The following is an 18,580-nucleotide window of genomic DNA, read 5'->3' as shown; positions in this document are numbered from 1 at the left end:
AGCTATTTTAACACTGCTCCCATTTTCCACAACATATCTGTGTGAGGTGAGCTTTTCAAGCCTAACTGCTGTAAAAACTAAAAACAGAAAGACTGAGAGCTGTGGAGGAAGAGCTTCGTGTGTGTCTTTCATCGATTCCTGCCAGGATATCAGCTCTATGTTCATCCAAACAGGCCCAAGTTTCACACTGAGTGAGTAAAAAATGGAAAGATTATAAAATACCTTTTTCGTTTTGTTTACTTGATTCCTATTCAAGACACTATAATATAACATAATTCTTCAGTGTTAAAATAAGCTTTTTTCTGCTGGTGGTGTGCCGCGAGATTTTTTCAATGAAAAAAATGTGCCTTGGCTCAAAAAAGGTTGAAAAACACTGCTCTATGGAACGATGGTGCTTTATTATAGCTCTGAAATGAGGCACACTCAACATACAGTACGTTCTGGCGGGCTAACGTAATATCTCCCAGCATCCTGAGCGGTCGACACGTGATATGCCACTGCCATAACCATGGCAACCGCCACACAGTCTACATCCCCCTTCTCAAGTAAAATGTCTCTTAAAGTGAACATACATAGCTGCACCTGATAAACAAAGGTAGGAACTTGCACATAGAAAAACTTTAGGTTATTGCAGACGGGCCATGTGGGAATGCATATGAAATGTGTCTGTGGGTCACAGAGCTAGCCTGTGACATAGTCATCATAGAGGGAGCTGGGTTTAGAAACCCTCCGTGAGCGAGTGACAGTCAACTGTCATTGACCCTGCACCCCTTCTGCTGCCGTGGCAGCACGTTGTGGGCTTGGTGGGTGTGAGTGTCAGTTTCAATTCTGTTCAACTTCAAAGGAAAGATGCTGTATAGTTATTGTTACACGCCTATCTTGAACACTGTGCACAGCTGTTGTTCATACCTTGGTTTGATGGTTGAAGATGTTCAACATGGAGGAAGCTGGTGAGTAGGCCGCAAGCAGGTAAGTAGCAGGTGGGCAGAGGGAGAGAGGCAATGGCAGGCAGGCAGGCAAGCAAGCAGAGGGGGAAAATGGCAGGCAGGCAAGCAGGTGGCACACAGTGGCATAAATCCAAATGTTTGTATTCCAAATTAAGGCTAAATAATCCAAATAAAATGGCTCAACATAAAAGGTTTGAATAAGTCAACTAAAGTGTTCGTTTCTAAGTTCAAAAGGCCTTTACTTTCCAAAGATACCAACTCTAAGTGGTAAAAAACTATATCACCACTAACCATTCCTTTGTTAAACTGAGAACTGACTGCCAAGGGAGGGGCAGCCATCTTTAATTGGTCACGTGACCAAAAGCCTGTGTCAAAATAAAAGCACGTGGCCTGAGGCCCACAAATCTTATCCCAAGTAAACATCGAAACTAAGAAACTAAATTGGCTCTAACATATCCGGCCCCTTATAGCTACCACGTGTGGCTATAACAAACACATTTACAATGGGGCCAATTTTCAAAAACTAAAAAACAATAAATGTTCAATCTCTAAATTCTAAGTTAAATTCCAGTTTTACTATAAATGTGTACAAGTATCAGTGTATGGATGTAGTACAAATGGAAGCACGTGCGCATGTCACGAGTCTTTGTTCAGCGTTCACTGTTGGCTTTTACCAACAAGTAGATCTTGCTGATTGGCCTTAGGAGCTGGTTGGTTCTAGTTTGCAATCTCACAGAACGAACAAGGCCCTTAAAATCTGCTATGGCTTCGATGACTCTCCCAAGCACCCATGAGCCTCGTGGCGCTGCAGCATCAGCGATCACTACTACGTCTCCCACAGAGAAGTTCGGCCGGATGCGGGACCATTTGGATCGTTCTTGCATGAGTGGAACATATTCCTGTATCCATCGTGTCCAGAAAAGATTTGCGTTATACTGTATTTGTCGCCATCGCCTTCTGGCGTACACATCTTCCTGTTTGAATATTCCTGGTGGAAGCAAGGGCTGGACCTTAAGCTGCAGTAGGTGATTAGGTGTCAGTGGTTCCAAGTCATTGGGGTCACTAGAAACGGTTGTCAAGGGACGGCTGTTTAGGATGGATTCCACCTCGCTTGACTAAACCTTCATCATCCAAAGACTGCTGGTTTGTGATTGAGGACAAGACCCTTTTCACCATTATTATTATGCGCTCCCAGATGCCTCCATGGTGGGCACCAGCTGGAGGATTGAACGTCCACTTCACACCTTTCTGAACGAGACTGCTCTCAATTTGGTCCATGTTCCAACGTTTCAGCGCCTCACGTAGCTCCTTTTTGGTGGAGATCAAATTAGTTCCATTGTCTGACCTCAACTCACTGACTTGGCCTCTTCTGGATATGAAGCGCCTGAACGCATTCACACAGGAGTCAGTATCCATCGATTGTGCTACTTCCAAATGGACTGCTCTAGTAGTCAGGCAAGTAAATAGCACACCATACCGCTTTGCCATGCCACGCCCTCTTCTCACTTCTATTGGTCCAAAGTAATCCACGCCGACGCATGAGAATGGAAGGAGGTCAGGAGTCAAACGATCAATTGGCAGATCCGACATCTTTTGTTCACCTGCACGTGCATAGTTTCGCCTGCAGGGAACACAATTGTTCACAATTTCCCTCGCAAAGGAATTTGCACAATATTTTTGCCTTAAGCTTGCCAAAATGTGATTTCTGCCACAATGCCCAACCTGTTGATGAATGTGCCGAAGCAGGAGCTCTGAGATGAAATGCCTCTTAGGCAAGATAGCTGGATGTTTCTGCTTCTCTGGCATAGCCATGCTGCTCAGGCGACCACCAACTCTTAATATGCCACGGTCAAGGAATGGATCCAGTTTGAAGATGGAGCTTTTCCGGCTGACGTTCCTTCCATTGCGCAGACTTGCCATCTCCTGCGAGAATCCTTGATTTTGGCAGAACTTCACAATGGCTTCTTCTGCCTCTTCCAGGTCTTGAACAGAGAGTGTCATGGGGCCAGCCGTGACTGCCTTTAAGGTCCCCTTTCTTTTGAGAGCGCATTGGGTGAGCAAACTCTCCAGCTTTAGGAACCATGCAACAGCTCTTCGGAGCTTATACCAGGTGGAAAAGTAGTTCAGCAACACATTAGTTGGATCATGGTGGCTGACAACAGTGGCATGGACTTCAAGCACTTTTCTCCTCAACTCTGAGTCATCTGGAGGAATCGCGAGGTTAACCGGTGAGTTTGGCCAGTTTTTGGGCAAATCTTTCAAGAACATGGGACCATTGATCCAGTTGCTGCCTTTCAGGAAGTCTGCTGCATTTAATCCACGTGACGCACAGTCAGCAGGATTCAGTTTCCCAGGTATGTGTTTCCACTGCGATATATCAGACATGCCTCGGATTGCGTTTACTCGATTTGCGACAAAGGTGTGAAATTGTCTGCTGTCACTCCTTATGTACTTCAAGACAGTTGCACTGTCTGTCCAAAACACGGATGGTTCCAGGTCCAGTTTCAACTCATCCATGAGCATCCGATTCATTCGAACTGCCAGGACTCCAGCAGTTAGCTCAAGACGTGGGATTGTCATCAACTTCAACGGCGCCACTCTTGATTTCCCCATCACAAATTTCACATGCACCTGCTCCTGACTATTGACTAACCTCAGGTAGGTCACTATGCCATATCCGACTTCACTTGCATCGCAGAAGTGGTGCAATTGTGCATGTTCAACCCTACCAAACTTCTTTGGTTTGAAACTGCGGACAATGTTGAAGTTTGTGAGAGCCTCAAGGCCCTGCAGCCAACGTTTCCAGGACTGTGCGTGGGTGTTGGGTATCATCTTCTGCACTCCAGTGCACACCAAGGGCCCTTTCCAGTGGCAGGTCTTCCAAGTCCAAGTCCTTCACTCCCTTTGCCATTTCACCTTCAGGAATGTGGGCTCGGACAGCTCTGCTGTTACTGGACCACTTGGTGAGATTGAAACCTCCAGCTGCGCACAGAGCCTTCAATTCCTTGTAGAGTTGAATGGCATTAGTCTCTGTATCCACGGACTTCAGCAAATCATCAACAAAAAAGTTGTTTAGGACCGTGTTCACTGCATCCGCTGAAAAGCCGCCTTTGTGGTCTTCAGCAGTCCTCCTCAAGGCATAACTGGCACAACTTGCTGATGATGTTGCTCCAAAGATGTGAACGGTCATCCTGTATTCCTTGAGAGGCTGAGATGTGTTTCCATCTTCCCACCATAAGAAACGCAAAAAGTCAACATGCTCTGGTGGTATCTTCACCTGGTAATACATCTTCTCAACATCAGCCAGTATAGCCACATTCCCATGACAGAAACGCAACAGGACACCAATCAAGGAGTTTGTGAGATTTGGGCCCTTCAGAAGTTCGCTGTTGAGAGATGTGCCCTGGTAAGATGCAGAGCAGTCAAAAACCACTCTCAAGCCTCCCTTTTTGGGGTGACGTACTCCATGGTGGGGTATGTACCATCCCATGCCAGCCTGTATTTCCTCTTCCTCTTTGGGCACAAGTTCAGCATGCCCACACTTCAACATGGCGTTCATGAACAGCGTGTACTCTTCTTTGAAGATGTTTCTCCCAAACTTCCGCTTCAAAGACTCTGCTCTTTCTTCTGCCATCAGGCGGTTGTTGGGCATTTTGGGATCTCCTTTAAATGGCAGAGGCAACTGATAGTGACCATCCTGTACTTTGACATAGGTGTTCATCATGTCCAGAAATCTCAGATCCTCTTGAGACATTTCTTCCTTCTCGTAGGCACTCTCAGGGAAGTCATGATTGTATTGCTGCACCAGAAGGTCACGTACCGTTTCCACAGAATTCCGGTGGCTGTAAACAGGTTTGCCTTGCTTATTAGGATATGTGTGCTCATCATGGAGGAGACCACTGACAACCCAGCCCAACAGGGTTTTGGTTGCAAAGGGGCCATTGTCACTGCTATTTATCACCTTCCATGGCTCGATAAGTTTGGGCACATTTGTACCAATCAAGAGATCAATGTCAGCATCAATGCTTGGCAGACATACATCCTTCAAATGTGGCCATTTCTCCAAATCCTTCTGCTTTGGTATATGGTCTTTGCTGACTGGAATTTCTTTCTGTGTATAAACATCAGGCAATCCATAGAAGTTTCCTCCTTCCAAACTGCTTACTTCTAAGCCATTGATGATGATGCAGTCAGTGGGTTTCTTTTGACTCATGGTTCGCAAAACAATCCTATGACGTCTCCCTCTTGCATTCAGTCGTCTTCGGAGACTCTCCGTGCAAAATGTGGCGGAACGTCCTGGATCAAGGAATGCATATGTCTGGACAACATGATTGGAATTACTCAGCTTCACTTGAACAGGTACAATAGCCAGTGTGCAATGATCATCACTAGATCGAATGCTATCCTTTTCCAGTGAGACCAATCCACTACTTATTGATTTTCCAGATCCACTAGAACCTTTGTGGTCTGTGACTCCATCATTTGTCTTCTGAATATGCAGGATGTCTGGATGCCTTTTGGAACATACTGTACAAGTAAGGCGTCGTTTACAATCTTTGCTCATGTGGCCCTTTGCCAAACAACCAAAACAAACACCTTTCTTCTTCAACATTTCAACACGTTCTTCATGCGTCTTAGAAAGCAACTCTTCACATGAAGTCAAAGCATGTGTTCCATTACAAATCACACAAGAGCTTACAACATTGGATTTGCTGCTAGCAGATTGTTGTTTGGGGACATCACTCATAGGAGGGGCAGAAGCACTCGTCACAGAAGTCACAAAACTACCTTTGGTTTTAAAGCTTGGAATCTGATGTGGGTTTGGGCTGCAAGAGCTTCTTGTGGGAAGAGGCTGTTGAAGGTCACCAAAAAGGGGATCTTGCATGATCTTAGATTGCCTCTCGAGGAAGGCAACAAGATCAGAGAAAGTAGCCTTAGTTTTTCTCTGCTCCAAGATGTCAAATGCTCTTGACCGCCATCTTTCCCTCAACTTAAAAGGAAGCTTTGAAACGAGAAGCTTCAGGTTGGAGGGCAAACTAAGTTCCTCCATATATTGCAGACTTTGAGACAGGTTGCAGCATGCTCGTAGAAAGAGTGCAAAGCTGGACAATGCCTTTCCATCTTCTGTCTTAATGTTACTCCAGCTCAAGGCTTTCTCCATGTATGCATTTGTGAGCTTTATCTTGTCACCAAAGTGGTACTCCAGCAATCGTTTAGCTTCTGCATATCCATCATCAGCTATTCATATGCAAACAACTTCTCACCAGCTCCTTTGATTGGCCAGAAGTGTATTGCTCCAAGTAATATAAGCGGTCTTGGTTACTTATGGCTTTATTTTCAATTCCATGCACAAAAGCTTGCATAAAAGGCCTAAAGTTCAAAGGTTCCCCATCAAAGACAGGTATGTCTCTAGTGCAGGGGTCACCAACGCAGTGCCCGCGGGCGACAAGGTGCCCCCAGGACCCCTTTAAGGTGCCCGCGAAGCATGCGCCAAAAATAGCACGGCTCATATTTCAATTCAGTATGAATGTTATACACATATTTTTAATTATTGCTCATATTGTGCCACTTTTAACGTTATATAAAATAAAAATAATCAAGTAGAAATAATTTAAAAATTCAATTAGAAATATTTTATACCAAACTCGCGTCTTTCTAAGTCAAAGGTCAGTCCCGCGGTGCCACCCCGCCTTTTCCTGACCCATTGAACACGCAAAGTGATGAGGAGTTAGCTTGCTTGTGCTTTTGCCCAAAAAATCATGGCAGAAAAGCGAAAAAGGACATACGTTTTTAACGATGGTTGGGAAGAAGAGTTCTTTTTTACGTCCTTTAAAGATAAATGTCTGTGCCTTATTTGCGGGACGACTGTTGCAGTACCAAAGCGGCACAATGTGGAAAGGCACTTCAAAACCTGCCACGGAAACTTTGATGTCAACTATCCACCTGGCAGCGCATTACGGACAGAAAAAGCTCATGGATTAAAGGCATCTTTAGACAAACAGCGGACTTTTTTCACAAAGCCGATGAAAAAAATCACAGAATGCCACTGAAGCCTCGTTTAGAGCTGCGCATTTTTTGATAAAGAACAAGAAAACCTTTTCGGATGGAGAGGTTTTTAAAGAAACTATGATGCTCGTTGCTAATACATTATTCAAAGATGAGAAACATGGTCCTGAAGTCATCTCTGCGCTCTCCGATGTCCAGCTTGGAGCAAGTACGATGGCAAGACGAGTGTCATCTTTGTCTGAGAACTTGACAGAGCAGGTGGAACGGGATCTTGCTGCGTGCAGGTGGTTCAGTATCCAATGTGACGAGTCAGTAGACAGCGCCAGCACGGCTCAGCTGATGATATTCATCCGAATGGTGTTTGATGATTTTTCTACAAAAGAAGAACTGCTGACACTCCTGCCACTGAAGGCAACAACGCGGGGAGTTGACATATACCCCGCGGTCAAAAACTTCTTCGCAGAGAAAAAGGTGCCATTAAATAAGTTGGCATCAATAACAACAGACGGGGCACCAGCCATGACGGGCCGGCATGCGGGCTTCATTGCACAATGTAGGAATGATCCAGACTTCCCAACGTTTCTGCACTACCACTGCATCATTCATCAACAGGTGATTTGTGCGAAAGTGACTGGCTTTGATCACGTGATGACTCCTGTCTTAAGGATCATAAACAGCATCCGCTCCAAAGCAAAACAACACAGAATGTTTAAGATGCTGCTGGATGAGCTGTCCGCTGAATACGGCGACTTGCTATTACACACTGAAATAAGATGGCTCAGCAGGGGACGGATTCTACAGCGTTTTTTGTCAAGTCAAAGAGTTCATGCTTTCCAAGGGAGAAGACATATTGCTGCTTGAGGATCCAGAGTGGTTACTTGACCTCGCATTTTTAACTGATTTGACTGAGAAGCTGAACCATCTGAATCGGGAACTGCAAGGTAAAGACAAAACTGTTGCTCACATGATCAGTGCAGTAAACGCATTTAAAGCTAAGATGAACATTTTCTCTGCGCATGTGGAAAGGAAAAAAATGCAGCATTTTCCTTCTGTGCAGGCAGTGTTAAAAGACAATGTTTCTGCATCTGCAGCTTTAGATGAAGTTGTAACAAAGTACTCCCAAGTCATAAACAGATTAGGACAGGAATTTGAAGACAGGTTTTGTGACTTTGAGAAGCTTGAGCCATGCGTGTCATTTGTTACAAATCCTTTCATGTACGTAGACGTGACATCCACTGCTGAGCAGCTCAGTGCTTTGTTCAGTCTGAGCGCTACTGATGTAGAGATGGAAATCTTAACGCTGCAAATTGACATAAACCTTAAAGCTCATCAGTCTGCACCAAACTTTTGGTGCCTTGTGGACAAAGAGAAGTACAGTGGTGTGTGCACAGCAGCTATGAAAATTGCCAGCTTTTTTGGTTCAACATATCTGTGTGAATCACCCTTTTCCAATATGAACTTTATCAAGAACAAACACAGAACACGCCTGACTGATGCACATTTACAAGATTCACTGCGAATTGCTGTGTCAAATTATTCACCAGATTATAATGCACTGGTGAGCAGCATGCAGTGTCAGGCCTCCCACCTTCATAGTAAATGAACTGACGAATCAGACATTATTTCATTGTTTAAAGAGCAGCAATATTTATCAGACATATTGCACAAAATGTTAAATGTTCAGAAAGCATTTGTGAGCTTGTTAAAGGAAATAAGTGTTGTCTCCTTGGTTTAAAAAATGTTACATTTGCATTACAAATACAGCACTTCAAATGTTTGAGTAAATAAATGTTTCATGTTAAAACATGTTTTTCTATTTATTATTATTGCTGTGTAAATGACTGATAAGTGTGGAAAATAATTATTATTGATATGTGAGAAATAATTTCACAGCGTTATAATTACTGCTATTTTAATATCACCATTATAACATTTGGTATCCATGCAGTTTTGTTATTTAAGAAGTTTGTAGCAAACAGGTCGTGTGCCCTTCATGTGACTCCATGCTCATGAAGTAGCCCTCGGCCTCAAAAAGGTTGGTGACCCCTGCTCTAGTGGGAAGCAAGGATAACCGCTGTTGCTGAAAAAGGAGGTTTGCAATGTCAGTTAAACCGCTGGTCATGCTTGGCTGAGCAGAGAGTGTGGTTGGATTAGCTGCTGTAGTCATGAGGGTAGGGTCGGGTACTACCTCAGTGGGAGCAGAGGTAGCTGCTACTATGTTGGGAGTAGATGTGGCAGCTGTAGGAATAGAGGCTGCTGCTACAGCAGGTGGATTGGAGGAGAAAGCTGTAGAATGAGGCTGAATAGGTAGTCGGTAGGAGAGTTGGGTTTGTCTTTGTGCTGTAAGCATCTGAAGAGGAGTCTTGGGAACCATCTGTATATGCGTATATTGAACATCAATTGAAGTCTCTGGATCCAAATAAGTTTCCTTTACATTTTTCCCTTGTTTCTCCAGATATGAGTTCATTCCATCCATGGGTTCTGATCGATGGGTAGAGCCTGCTTTTGCTGTTGACATTTGTTTTTCATAACTCTTTAGAACTTTCACTTTTGTGTTTGCTGCAGCAATGTCAGCGTCCAGAGCACTCTGTTCTATTTCACTTTGAATCTGCGCCCTTTTCAGCTCAAGGGCGTGTTTCTTCTTAAGCACGGTGGCACGTTCACGAAGAGCTGCCTCCTCTGCTTCAGCCTTTGCACAGGCTGATGACAGTGATGATGCTTTAGTTTGAGAAGACCTCTTTGTCCGTCTAGATGTGTTGGAAACACTGTCCAAAGGGGTAATAACGGGTAATGGCTGAGACAGACGGCCTTTGAACATCTGTGCATTTTCAAGAAAAGACAAGAAGAACTTCTTTTTTGGTTCATACCATTGGACATGGTCATCTTGCCTGTTATCACCAGTCAACATGTCTTGCACCAACACATGAGCTTTGTCCAATTCATCCAATGCATCTATAAGATCTTGAATGCCTTTGTCTATAGCAGCAACACTGCCATCTTGCATGACTCTCTTTAACTCATTTTGTTTCCGTGTACAAAAACCCAATTTCCCTCTTCGGGTTGCAATGCGCTGATTCAACAGCTCTTCACCCTTGGTTTGCACATTAGCATGATTTGTAGGAGAATCAGCAACTTCATGTCCACGCGACTCCATAGGTTGTGTGCTAGTATCCTCTATCAATGCGTCAGCAACATCAACTTTGCCTGACTCGGATTGAGACATCGGCAATTTCACCAAGAGTGCTTATTTCAAATAAAGTGATGTCAACACAGAAATTCAGTTTAAATTCATGGATGTTTTCCAAAATCCAGTATTTCAAAAGTGTATGTTATACACAATTCAAACAAATCCAAGTTCCATTGTCAAACAAATCCATGTCAAGTTGAGTTTCCATGTTTTAGGCACTTCATGAAAAGTTTTTTACTTTTGTGAGTGTCAGTTTCAATTCTGTTCAACTTCAAAGGAAAGATGCTGTATAGTTATTGTTACGCGCCTATCTTGAACACTGTGCACAGCTGTTGTTCATACCTTGGTTTGATGGTTGAAGATGTTCAACATGGAGGAAGCTGGTGAGTAGGCCGCAAGCAGGTAAGTAGCAGGTGGGCAGAGGGAGAGAGGCAATGGCAGGCAGGCAGGCAAGCAAGCAGAAGGGGAAATGGCAGGCAGGCAAGCAGGTGGCATACAGTGGCATAAATCCAAATGTTTGTATTCCAAATTAAGGCTAAATAATCCAAATAAAATGGCTCAACATAAAAGGTTTGAATAAGTCAACTAAAGTGTTCGTTTCTAAGTTCAAAAGGCCTTTACTTTCCAAAGATACCAACTCTAAGTGGTAAAAAACTATATCACCACTAACCATTCCTTTGTTAAACTGAGAACTGACTGCCAAGGGAGGAGCAGTGTTGGCAATACCTTTCAAGTGTAGCTGCTAATCCGCGTGTTCTTTGAATGAAGACTTCGAGAAGATAAGTACCAATTTCAAAATGTATTTAACAATAGAACCAATTCGAGATACAAATATTACAGAGCTCCGGGCCAGTTCATAACCCTAGCAACAACAGAGTTAATTGTCAGGGCACGAAGTCTGACGACCTAACTATCCCTTGGCCCAGTCTTTTATAGTAACACACATGCAAATTCACAATGTTCATGCAATCCAATCCAGATCGCCTGCTGGGATGACCTCGTCCTCTTCCTCCAGTCCCATTTGGTGTTGGTACAGTCCTTCTTTTCCATTATTTTCCCAGGTGGCCAGATCAAAGTTCCCATTCTTCATGCAAATACGATCATCAACCCCCCCTAATGTCCCGTTTACAATGAGTGTTTAACACCCCCTGCCTGACTGGTTCCTGAGATAACAGTAGAACAAACAACAATCCTGTAAATGGAATGTCTCTGTTCTTTATTACATTTACTAATGAGTCTACCTTGCCTAACTTCTAAGAGAAGACAGGAACATATGGTGAAACACATAACAAGATAAAGACAATTCTCATCAGCAGCCATCTTTAATTGGTCACGTGACCAAAAGCCTGTGTCAAAATAAAAGCATGTGGCCTGAGGCCCACAAATCTTATCCTAAGTAAACATCGAAACTAAGAAACTAAATTGGCTCTAACAGTGGGGTTGCAATGCCCGTGACAGCAGGTGGGTCTTCAGCTGGGGAAACAGAGACATATGTTTCAGGTGTGTGGAGTAGTAGTAGTAGTGGCATCCACAGCCTTGACTTGGTAGCTGTTTGGTTGTGTCGCTGTTGCCAGCACTTTTGCCAGCCTGTCGTAGCCCCTCTGTGTCTGCATCCTCACTGTTTGCCCTGGGTGTAAGGGGGACAGTGGCCTGGTTGATTTGTCGTAGTAAGCTTTACTCTTCTCACCTGTGTCAGGGTCCTGTGAACATGCTCCTCTACTTTAGGTGAGTACATGGCTTTGGTCATGGGAATAAAATTTGTTGTGCGCTGAGAAAGCAGGCACTGAGCAGGGGACAGAAGCCCATCTCTTGGTGTGTTACGTAGGCTGAGCAGGGCACCATCTACAGCTCTTCTATCTCGTGCACATTTCTCCAGCAGGTGCTTTGCAGAGCGCAAAGCTCTCTCGGCGAGTCCATTTGACTGAGGGTACTGTGGACTGCTGGTGATGTGGCAGAAGTCCCACTTGCGAGCAAACTCTTGGAAGTCTCTGCTTGTGAAGTAGGCTGCGTTGTCTGTCATGAGCTGTTGTGGCACTCCATGAGTGGCAAATTGTCGTTTAAGTTTAGTGATCAAGGTGGCACTTGTCTTTCCAGTGAGTCTGTCTATTTCAAACCATCCGGTGTAAGAATCAAAGTACCAGATGCTCTCGTCTCTCCCATTCAAAATTGTCCGGCGCAATGAGGGACCATGGCAGGTGAAATAGAATTTGAGTGCAAAAGAAAGGAAAATAAATTGAAATTTGGAAGGGTTGAAATGGAAACTAAGTGCAAAAGAAAGGAAAAGAGATGGAAATTAGGAAGGGTGTGGTGGAGACTAGGTGAGCAAATGAGCCTGTTATGACACCTCATGCATTCACAGAAAAAAAAAGGCGCCCTGATGTTCAAAGGAGACTTGCGTCAAACGGCTGAGGAGGAGGTACATTCTCAACCATTCAACTTCTGGTGCCAGCCAGATGAGAGCTAATACATGCTGTGCATGCAGCGCGCACATGATGTGCAGACATCCTGGTTCCGAGCCTTGGAGGCAAGCCTTCGGCTATATATAAGATCAGAACTGTGTACGCATAGGCAGAGATCTCTCTGCATGCTTCCATGCATGTATCCTGACCGACTGACCGAATAAACCATCTCCTACGCAGTAACTTAGACTCATTGTTTACTTCTCAAAACGGCTAAATTCCAAGACAAATTTGATGTCAGAAGTGGGATCTTGGGTACGTCAGTCAGGAACCAACTGAGGGGCTGGCCACCTGAATCCACCAAAGGCGATTCATCCTCAACCCGACAATCTAAAGGAGGAGGAGGACCGAGGCAGTCCCGATCGACGGTCACATGGTTCCTCAAATTCCACGGCCGTATTTATCCTATTACTTGAAACAAATTACTGCGTAGGATAGACACTGACCTTACTCTGCTAACCTGCGGCTGCCACTAAATAGCCTAAGTAAACACAAAACAAATTCCTGTGAGTCTAGCGAGGCGAGACCAGGTTACAAAAATAAGTAAACACCAAAGGAATTCCTGTGAGTTTATTGAGGCAAGACCAGGTTAGGAAACGAATTCCTGTGAGGTCATTGAGGCGAGAGCAGGTTACAAAACAAATTGCTGTGAGCCCAGAAAGGTGAGACCAGGTTACAATAACACAGGATCAGGTTACCATGGGAACCTTGCAGAGTAAGGTAAGAGTCAAAGGTGGTGCTAGGGACCGACTGTCTCCAGTAATGGACATAATGACAAAAAAGTACGGGCTGGAAAGTTGTGCGTATGTAAGGTTATGGTGTGAACAGTATGGGTTTTCGGAGGGAGGATCATAAAGCGTGTGATAATTGTCTGCCCTGAGGGACAATTTAAATAAGAAAAAGAATGAGATGATGAGCAAGAAGAAACTATCAGCAAAATAATTACACGCGATGATAGATATGGAAGAAAAGTTGAAATGTTGGGAAACAAAATGTGATAACCGCGAGAGAAAGCAATGTCAGAAGGCAATGATGCAATTGAAAGTAGGGACAGTTAAGACAGTTAAGTTAAGCAAAGTTCGAGCAGAAACCTCCCCCTTCCCCTTCCTCTCCCCCTTTTCCGTCTCTACAGGAGAGTTGGAAATCCAACGCTGGACCATCCACCTCTCGAAAAAACTTCCTACCCACCGCCCTATCAACCTCCACCATCCAGCTTGACTGCCCCCTCGCGGCCTCCTACACCCCAACGGGCCCCGAGCTCACCCCTTCTGCCGCTACCCACCACATATGACCTCCAGCCGCCAGAAGGACTCCACACAACAACCTCAGGGACGGCCTGTGCGGTGAGCCCAAGAAGATCATTCTCCCCTATGTCCACCAGGGGGACGAGAGAACGAGACAACAGGCCCTTAGTACCCGCCTTCACCGTGCCAATGTGTGGGAGGCCCTCAGGGCAACCCAATGTATGTGTACAGGCCCTGGACAGAAGCAGACATCGTGGAAGCTGCAAAACACCTCACTTGTCCAGGGAAAGGAGGAGCTACAATAGCAAAAGCTCTGACTGACTTCTTTTGAGGCTACAAAGAGAGCCCTGCAGCAGAAACAACTGGCTCTCCTCAAGTATCCTCCACCAGATGGCGCCAGACAAAACGACAGAGGAGGCCCCATCTCGAGATGCGACAGCAACCACCGAACCAGGGGCAGGAAGACTCGGACACCTGTTACTACCCACCACACCTGTGGTCGGAATGGACACTGGTCACGAGACTGTCCCCGGAGGAGAGGAAGAGGCCATGGCAGAGGGTACCCGCAGTGCAGAGGACGGGGACACTCAGAGCACCAATTCCATTCGGAACCACGGCAACAATTGGACTGACTAGGAGGAGAGGTGGAGCCAGCTGAGGAGCATCCAACCACGATTCAGGCACAGTATCACACCACACCACCATGGGAACATCCGGGCGTGAACGTGACTAACCTACTCGTTTATTACGCGAATATTTCTGTTCAAATTATAAACAAATTACCTACACTAGAGGTAACCGTGCAAGAAACTAAATTTCGATTTGTGGTAGACACAGGAGCCACCTACTCTGTGATACAAGCCAAATCTCTCCCCAACACTCGCATGAGTGGCAGATCTCTGTACTCACTTGGTGCAAGTGTACATCAGAGAAACGTTCTCCGTTCCCCTCCAGTGTAAATTTGAAAACAAGACGTTTAAACATGCATTCCTGATATCTCCGACATGTCCAATAAACCTGGTAGGCCGTGACCTTATTTTAGCTCTGGGAATAAACTTAATATCAACCCCAGAGGGATTACAGGAGGCTCACTTGCCTCTCTCCAGCTGCAACCAGGTTCAGCGCTGTTGCAATACGTTGACGACCTGCTCACAATCACGCTGCTCCAACACTTAGCCACAGAAGACCAGAAAGTTTCACAGTCCAAGATGCAATACGTGCAAACAGAAGTGACGTTTCTGGGCCAAGAATAAGCAAGGATTGAAAGGCCCTCTCAGACAAACTTATTCAAGCCATCCAGCGGGCCCCTCGCCTGGTCACGGTGAAGGAACTCTTGTCATTCATAGAATTGTGTTCCTATTGCAGAGCTTTCGTCCCAAACTTCTCAGAACGGGTAAAGTCACTGAACGCTCTGTCACGCTCCCTTTCGATGAGCACCAGGATCCAAAGGACGGCGGAGACCGAGGCCGCCTTTACAGACCTCAAGTTTGCCCTACAGTCACCACCGACACTCGGCCTCTCTGATCCAGAGCGTCCATTCATCCAAACTGTTGACGAACGTCACGGGTGCATTGACGTCTGTTCTCTTGCAGTAGCATGGTGGGGCTCTGTGGCCCATGGCTTACTTCTCTTGCAAACTCGACCCAGTCGCAGCGGCTCTTCCCCAACGTCTTCGGGCCATAGCAGCAGCAGAAAAGGCTGTAGTGGCCTCCAAAGACCTAGTGGGATACTCCCCTCTCACTCTTCTTGTCCCTCACATGGTCACTGCGATCCTACATGAGTAACACACGTCCCACCTATCAGCAGCTAGGTACATCAGGTATCACACTCACCTCCTGGGTCTGCCTAATGTCACAGTCAAACATTGCAATGTCTTGAATCCAGCCACCCTCCTCCCCACCCCGGAGGAGGGCATGATTGCGTGGCAGAACTCTCTGTGTCCTGACCTCATGGATCAACCTCTTATCAATCCTTATCTTGTTCTCTTTGTCGATGGGTCAGCATCCCGGGATCTGGACACGGGCCAGTGCAAAGCCGGTTACGCAGTCTGTGACTCCCACGGAAGGTTGAATCTGCATCATTACCATCCAACTACTCAGCCCAAGCCCTTACTAGAGCTTGCCACCTTGCAGCCAACCAGTCGGTTACCATCTACACAGATTCTAGGTATGCCTTTGGCGTAGTTCATGACTTTGGAGCATTGTGGAAGCACAGGGGTTTCCTCAAGTATGACGGCGCTCCTATCCTGAGTCATTGGCTGGTGGCATCTCTTTTGAACGCTGTCCTTCTCCCCTCACAGGTCGCGATCTGTAAATGCACCGCTCATACTAATCTTTCTGACCCTATATCTGCAGGTAACGCTCGTGCAGATGAAGCAGCAAACCAGCTCCTGCTGCCCTGCCAGGCCCACCGTCCACTCTCTGTGCTGTAATGGTTCCCTCCTCTCTGTCTGCCATCCAGTCACTTGCCACACAGAAGGATAAGCAGCTCTGGTGCCAGGCGGGGGCAGTCCATACACAACACTGCTGGATGGGCCCTAATGGCAATCCATGCTTACCCTCGGCTCTTTTCCACCACTACGCCAAGTTGACTCATAGTCTCAACCTTGCGTCAAAAGGGGGGATGCTAGCAATTATGTCAGAGCATTGGTTCACAAAAGGGTTCACCCCAGTGGCTGACAAATTTTGCAAAGCCTGTGTGGTATGTGCAACACACAACCCCGGAAGACCAGCATCAAATTCAGCACAAGCAGCTCATCCTCCACCAACCCGACCGTTTGAGCATGTGATGAAGGACTTCATAGAGTTGCACCCAGCAGAACGTAAAAAATTCTGTCTGGTTTGGTAGATATGTGGTCCAAATGGGTAGAAGCAATTCCAACATCCAGAGCAGATTATTTGTTCCATATGTGTCCTGTCACCTGTGTTTATATGTGCTCCTGATTTAATGTCTTGTTTTTCCCCTATGGGGAGTTGCTGTGAGGGAGTCCAAGGGTCCACAGGTTCTTGGGTTCTCGTCTAACAGACTGGACTCTATACCATTTGGTTTGCTATATTGTGTTATGAGGTCATCAGAAAAGAATGTGTTTACTTGACCATATAAAAGGGGCTACCGAACTAAGCACTTTGGAGATCTTCACCATCAGGACCACAAAACCTCCCTCGGGCAAGCTGCAGTGTCCGACTGATACCTGACTGTTCTCTCCAGTAAACATCTCTTAAAACCAAGTTGGTGTGTACGAAGATTCCTTTCTCATCAGCATATCTCAACCACCACCAGAAGAAATTTACCACAATATCAGTCCCTTTTCTATTTCCTATCAGGCCCACAAATGACATGATCGATGAAGGGACGAGTTGTGTATATTTGGGTCGTGGCTCTGAAAATTTCTTGCAACTTTTGATATTATAGTGCATGGCAAATTCGATCATACTTACTGTTGCGAGTAGGTGTGCAGTGCATGGCTTGAATTTGTGAAGAACGATGAAATTTGTACAGAGTTTTCTCTTCCTCTTTCCATTCCCTTAGTCTGATTTGGAGAAAGCTGGTTTCCTACCTGTATTAGGACATTCCATCTGCCAATGTCAATGTTTCCCATAATAATGTCATATATTCTGATCTGCCCCTGATCTGTCTTGCCCACTTTTCCTCCCTCTCCTGCCCCCCACCACTGACTTGTATGCGTTGAAAATGTATTTTGCTCGATATGTTGCTTTTGATCCTATTGTCACTGGAGCTCTTCCTCAGCATGTTCCACATGTTGCAGGATATTTGAAAGTGGGCTTGTTTTCCAGGTGACACAAGATTGTTTGTTTCACCATCCGTACCCACTCTGGCCTCATTCAGCTTTGGAAGGTTTCTTTCAGATGAACCTCATACGGGTCAAGCGCTTCAACGCCCTTAGGGTTGGGTCAGGCCACTGTGAACATCAAAAACTGACATCAGACGCACTGAGAGTGCGCTGCTTGTCTCTTGTGGCTTTTGCATTATGGAGGTGATAGCAGTCAGATCCAGTCTCAGAGGGAATTTCTCTCAGACTGCCTCAGTGAGAGCTGAGTCTACCAGACGGCAGGCCATCCTTCCTGGAGTAAACACAACCTGGATTTTTTTGGTAGTCATTATCCAGAGACTTTTTCATCAATCGTCGAAGCTCAGACATGGTCGGTCTATATTCTTTGACAAATTGTGTCAAATCAGACACCTACTGTGATACTTTGTGAGATTGTCTTTGGGGTTACAAACATACGCCATAGTGTCTGCCACATCAGAATCCATCCATGGTATGATTACCAGGATTATGCCGTCAGTACCCAACCTCACCTATTGGCATGGTGATGGCAGGGGGCGGGGGCGGGGTCGGGGTGCTAGGCCAGGCAACCTCTCTTCTTGTTTTTAGCCCAAGTTGGGCTTGTTGTCAAGTAGTATCATGAGTATAGCAATGTTTGCTGCTGGTAGGGAGGAGTTATTGAGAAGGTCTTTGCTGAGAAAGTGAGCCAGCTGAGAAAGTGGGCCAGATCTGGGATCATTGCATTCTTCAGACTTGGAAAAAAGATGGATAAAGAGTGTTAGAAATGTGAGTGGGAATATCTATTCCTTTCTCATTGTTATGTGCTTTGAAATTATTGACTCTTTTTCTCCCTTCTCTTAGAATTCCCTGACAAAACTCAAGGTGGGAGCCAAAAAGACAGACAAGGATGGCAGCTTCAGTGTACTAACAGTTTATTTACAAAATATTTT

At 45.5% G+C, this 18,580-nt stretch overlaps 1 protein-coding gene and 1 long non-coding RNA gene across 4 annotated transcripts in view; one reads left to right on the top strand and one right to left on the bottom strand.

Annotated features, from left to right (window-relative positions):
* LOC130531845 (uncharacterized) overlaps nucleotides 1–18,580 on the bottom strand; it is a 447,745-nt gene that overhangs the window by 143,803 nt on the left and 285,362 nt on the right. The window lies entirely within an intron of this gene.
* On the top strand, nucleotides 5,046–17,070 carry LOC130531855 (uncharacterized). Of its 3 annotated transcripts, none has more exons than XR_008952225.1 (5): nucleotides 5,046–5,306; nucleotides 5,394–5,482; nucleotides 13,732–15,653; nucleotides 15,845–16,009; nucleotides 16,198–17,070. It is a non-coding gene; the product is annotated as an uncharacterized LOC130531855 (long non-coding RNA). The 3 variants fall into 3 exon arrangements; XR_008952224.1 differs by having other exon boundaries at nucleotides 13,732–15,662; XR_008952223.1 differs by having other exon boundaries at nucleotides 13,732–16,009.

This window comes from Takifugu flavidus, chromosome 9 (assembly GCF_003711565.1).
Source record: "Takifugu flavidus isolate HTHZ2018 chromosome 9, ASM371156v2, whole genome shotgun sequence".
Lineage (NCBI taxonomy): Eukaryota > Metazoa > Chordata > Actinopteri > Tetraodontiformes > Tetraodontidae > Takifugu > Takifugu flavidus.
The sequence above is the reverse complement of the archived record's forward strand: the minus strand, read 5'-3'. Positions and strand labels throughout refer to the sequence as shown.